Raw genomic sequence first — 6,000 nt, 5'->3', positions numbered from 1 at the left:
ATTTTCTGGATAATCCTCGTATTTGTGTATTTACTGTGATGATTTAATTGGAAGTTAGGGACTGTATTATTTCAACTTAATTATTTCAAAACGGATAAATTATAATATGCTGAACAGGAATGGGCTTCGTTGTTTAATATTGGAACAAGGGCCGGGACCATATTTATATTTTAATACTAATAATTGTGTAACTGCCTCAAACTGAAAAGTAAATAAGTAGGCTTTATAACGTAAACAATAAGAGCTATTAATAAAGCTCGATTTTAATCTATAGTATTCAGAGAGACGAAGGCTCGGATGCAACAAAATCCCTCTGCACAAGAAAGAAGAAGAAAAAAAAAAAAAAGACCAGCAAGGATTTTAAGAGACAGATTTTAATTACTAATCAATTTTCAAAATGTCAACAAGACTGAAACTACATTTACCGAAGTTTGGTGGTTTATCTCGTGTTTCAACAATTGAAAATGAACATTTATTTTTTAAAAAAATAAATTCTTCGGTATCTATATCAACACATATTACAGAAGTTTTACGTGCAGAAGGCTGAATGGTAAGCTTGAACTCATAATTAATTCCCATAAATTATTTTAGTTTATATCATTTTTCTTCTCAATCTTAAAATTATATATTAAAACTACTATATGGCTTATTAAAGATAAAAAATATGATTTAATCGAAATATCAGGCTGTTCCAAAAGAATTGTCACTAATTGATCGAATTTCAAGTCGTTTTTCAATATCGAGGCTACAGAAGACGATATCTATTGCTTAAAGTATCCGAATCAAACTCAATATTATCTGAGATTTAGTAGCCGTACGGGTATCGAATCGGAACCAAGTGAGTAGACCGTACATTAGTGGTTCCACGGTAATAAGGATGCCAGTGTCCTACAATAGTTTTCTAAATATGTCTTAGAGACCCTGTAGGGGGTATGTTGTAGAAAGATGCAAGGAAGTGAAGTTCTCTTTGGTGACTTGTCATAGGAGGTCATGAACTTGTTGAGACACTTGCAGTGCATACAGTTTGGTGATTTTAATCAGTACATATGTATTTTTAAATCTCTTTGCCAATATGGCCGCGATGGCAAAAATATTTACTGGTACGTATGTCAGATGACATACTATTACAGTAACGTACCGGTAGTTTAAAAAATATGGCTGCGTTGTTTTAACCAATACGTATGGCAGCACAATATTTTAAAATCTTTCGGCAAGCATGATTCCGTTGGCAAAATCAGAATGACATCGTTGTGAACCAGTGTTGCCAGATCTACTGATTTTGCAGGAGATCTCCTGCTTTTTCTACGTTCTACTGATCTACTGCGAAAGAAAATGAAAAGTAAAAAATCTTCTGCTTTTTCCTTATTTCGAGAAGCTGAAGAAATATATTACTATTAATATTGAATTTTCAATGTTTCCTCACACAAAAAGATGAAATTTATCTATTATAATACACAACGCTCTGTAGAGCATATAGTTATAGAGCTTTACTGTATATAATATAAATCCAAAGTATATAACTGTACGTTATCTTCTATATGCATTATGGTTAGCGTTTTTATGTCTTTCTGTAAGATTTACAAGTAAATTTGTTTAGATTGGGACTTGGGTTGGAAGAGTGGCTTAGATCATTTCTCCACGATCGTCAGCAAGAAATCGTCTTACGCCACGACCACGTGTGGCTGTACCATATAGCTACGTTATCGCTACGTGCATGAAAAGACATTTTCCCACTCCACTTTGCTCTTTCACTATGTTTTACTTCACACACGTGTGTATCAAATAATATTAATATAAATCGGGACTTTTCCCTTTCATTTGCTCAACGTAGTCAATCGGAAATGAATTCTGGACTGCCTGTTTTGACCACTGCCCCCTTAATAATGGCAAATTTTATTGCTCCCCCGGATTTACATTCAAATGCCACCACTGTATGTGTCTACTGCTTTCTCCTGTTTTTTATCTTCGAATCTCCTGATTTTCCAACTGACTGGTCTGGCAACACTGTTGTGAACAAATATGGCATCCTCGTCATTGTATATGCATGGACAACAGGCACACATTCTAGAAATTAAAAGTGAATAAATAACCTACGTCAATGTTAGTGCGTACGATTGGACAGGAGAAAAAGGTAGAAATTAAAAACTTTATTTTAATCATATAGTCACCCAGCTGCATACACGTAGTTCTTATCTTCAAGATGGTTTCATCTCAACTGAACTTGTTTTCAGATTTTGACACCAGGGGGCTGTGTTGAGAGTCATCACTCCATCATTTTGACATTTCTCATCCCTCTTGTTTACCTGTGCTTTTTCTGGCCAATGTCGTAACATTGTTCTTGGGTTGCAATCACTGATATCATCACTATGCGGATGTGAATAGAATAATTAAATATTTACTTCTTTAAAAACCTCCTCTTCTTAGTTTGGGTATTTTCTTGTTGCAATTAGTACACACATCCCGAAATACGCGTGATCTGGTGTGAAAACTTCTATGGATATAACTTCATGGTTAATTAATTTGATATTATGCATTGATAGAAAGTAATTACGAATTGAGCACTTTGATTGACATTTACGGGGTTACTAAGGCGCAAAACCCTGCAATGCGGGGGGCGACACTTCCAAGGGGGCCTTTCACCCTAGCCTTCTAATAGGTCGAATCAACATTCTTTTCAGTTTTGTAGACTATTAGTCGGCAATGTTCTGCCATCCTCCCCTTTTTTCGGCTATATATGAAGAAGCAATTAAACTGTATGAAAAGCGGAATGTTCACACATCATTTAGATACAAATGATTCAAAAAGTTCAAACGTTATTTTGATGAGTTGTGTGAAGATAGTTGTCTCAGGTGACAGTGAAACCAAACTTTAGAATTAACATCTATATTAAACTATTTGACATAGTAAATTCAGTTACATTGTCGTTTTGCATCTTTGTGTGATGCAGTATCGAAAGATTCCTTTTGGTTTCCTGCCAGTATAATTCATCTCACTGATGATGACATTCTAAGAAGAGCACATATACTTCAAACGAACTTACAGTTCTGATATTGGTTCTTCGTTTCCGGTGGAAGTAATTTGCTTTGTGAAACAGTTGAAATCTGAAATAAGTATTCAGAGTTCTGTGTTTCACCTAACAAGGCTTTTAATTGTGGAATATGTCTCTGGCATCTACTTTTCCGAACTTGTTACCGCGTATTTGTTTTTGACGTTCCCTGTCTGTCAGTTCTGCTGAGAGGTCGTTCTCAAAGTCGGAATTAATAAACTATTAAATATGTGAGAAGCATATGGGCCAAAATAGATTAAATAATCCAGCAGTGCTTTCAATAAATGCGGACGAAGCTGAAAATATGGATGTACGGCAGTTAGTAAAAAATTTTGCTGACAGAAAAGCAAGAAGGAAACCATGCAATGAATTCCTGCTACTTTTCATGAAGACTGACGTCACTAACTGCAAAGAGATAAATCCATCTTCCATTCTGAAGCTTATTGAATAAATAATATGTAGATAACAAAGTGGTTTCCATTTATGAATTTTAGCCTAGTAATTGCATGCATTTAACTCATTATAGTTAAGGCGTTAAATAAAAAATTAAATAAATAAATTATTCATAGATACAGGGAAGTATGGTTCTTTATTATGTTATCCATCATTCAAAAAAATGTTAAGGCGGGGGGGGGGGTATTCTCTTGCAGAGGGTCCCATAAAACGTAGTTACGCCACTGGGAGAGAGTTCTGAATGTTTTCAAAATAGAGGAAATTCCACTCAGAAATTCAATGTTAGGCTTATTAGTTTGACGATGACAAAACGTGATAGGCTAATTATTTATTAAAGAACCAGTATTTTCAGGTTATGTTTCTTTCATACTTTACTTATCCGTGCTTCAAAAAATATAGACCGTCTTAGTACAAACATGTAACTAATATACTAACTCACTGAGGAACCGGAACTGCAAAAGTACGTATTTTTACGTGCGATTCTGAATAACCTCTCGAGTAGAGGTAGTGGATAGGTTTTTTGAATAAGATTGTATACGGAAGAGAAACATACAAAAACGAGACAAATTAGTATAATTTTGATATGCCTGAAGCGGGAAATTTTAATGGAATGAATTTTACTGTTTTCATATATGAACTAGAGAGTTAACAAAATCAGACATTTACAGTCAGCAAATTACAGAACAAACTGTGGAATAAGCCGAAAATAATAAAATGTATAGGAAAACGATTAATACTACTGAAAATACAAAGGCACAATTATCACACTGCACTGGAATCATTGAAACAACAATTGACCACCGGTGATACAAGCAGCCTCTGACTGAAACCAAGAAGAGATAGAAGTGACCTTTGAAACGTTCTCATATAAGACGATGTGATGAAGTCAGGAAGCACTGCAAGGGAACATAAAAAAACAATTGCCAAAGAAAAATGACTACGGAGAAAATATGTAGAAACCTTCATCTACCAGTGGATTGACAATGGTTCTGATTAAGATAATGATAATATTAGGAATTACTCAAATAACTAATTGTAAAAAGAACAATCGTAAATTGAATTATTATTATTATTATTATTATTATTATTATTATTATTATTATTATTATTATTATTATTATTATTATTATCTTATTATTATCTTATTTTTATTTCTGTCTTTGTATGAGTGTACTTTAATTAAGGTGTCAATTGATTTGAAAATCATGCTTATATTATTTTATGATTTTCATGTATGTTCATTTGTAACTTTGACTATATGTATGTTCATTTTAATATGTTATATACTTTTTTCCTACTGTATACTCATATCAATGTTATTTTAGTCTCATGACAGGGTGTACTTGTTTGAGATGTACTTAAGATGATATTTCTGCTTATTTGTTTTCTCATTATGCTTTTCATTGTATTTCTATCTGTAATACCCATTGCACGTATATATATATATATATATATATATATATATATATATATATATATATATATATATATATATATATATATATATATATTTTGCATGTTTCATTTTTATGTTATTTAAATGTAAGCGCCCTATATTTGTATAATCCTTCTTGGGGGCACTTTGTGGCTGTAGCTGTTTGTCCCTAATAAACATTTAAACAGTGCAACGTATGCAAACCCGATTCTTCTAGGGAAGTAGAGAGTTTACGCTTTTGATAATGGCTAGTCTTTATTGATTAATTAATATCTTACTTTCGATTAAATATGTCCTAATTACACCCGAATTCATAACTATCCACTACAAATTATCAGAATTCCCTTTAATGGATAATTTTAATACGAAGAGTATGAAAGAAAACTTTAGTCCGTTGCCATAGAAACCGCCGTTTCCAGGGCAACAGATCCTGTCACGGTTAGCCAATATTGAAAGAAAACAAAGTAAACGAAAAAAAAACCGAAAAAACTAAGATAAAAGAGCTAATGTAGAGGAGTCGCTACAATTTAATCCTCTTTTACGAGGACGATTTACGAAACATCATCTACTAATTGAAGTCATGATTATTTTCCAATACAGTAAATTTCAATAAACTTTCTTGTTATCGTTAATTACTCCATATCGGACTCCCGAAGAAAACTCATCAAAACAACTTATTGACCGTGCAAATAGCGACTACTCTGTCATGACTCCGTTTTCTTTCATTCAGAAATAGGAAAGAAAGAAAAGAAAGTAGAAGGGTAAAAGAAGGAGGTAGGAAAAGAAGAAAGAAAAGAAATAGGGTATTTCAATGAGAAACAGATTACTGGATAATTCCGGAAATATAGTAAAAGGTCGGGAAAGTCGTTGAAAGATGAATCATTCTAAATGTTATTAACGACTAATCAATTTTGGAATGCTTCGAAATAGACACATGTTCCCTCATACCACCCAGACCTAGCTCCAGGCACCACGATCATGGGGTTGCCCAGACCTAGACCTGGGAATGAGAAAAGTGAAATTTAATTCTTTGTACTGTTATTCCAACCGGTAATTGATTACCATC

At 33.3% G+C, this 6,000-nt stretch overlaps 1 long non-coding RNA gene across 1 annotated transcript in view; it reads left to right on the top strand.

Annotated features, from left to right (window-relative positions):
* Window positions 1-419: 419 nt before the first annotated feature.
* LOC145694392 (uncharacterized) overlaps window positions 420-6,000 on the top strand; it is a 37,331-nt gene continuing 31,750 nt past the window's right edge. Inside the window, exon 1 of the long non-coding RNA XR_014133001.1 lies at window positions 420-550. This is a non-coding gene — a long non-coding RNA (uncharacterized LOC145694392). The remainder of the gene's footprint in view (window positions 551-6,000) is intronic.

Source organism: Thermobia domestica, chromosome 9 (assembly GCF_964235325.1).
Source record: "Thermobia domestica chromosome 9, izTheDome1.hap1.1, whole genome shotgun sequence".
Classification (NCBI taxonomy): Eukaryota; Metazoa; Arthropoda; class Insecta; order Zygentoma; family Lepismatidae; genus Thermobia; species Thermobia domestica.
Note: the sequence above shows the minus strand (reverse complement) of the source record. Positions and strands in the feature narration are given on the sequence as shown.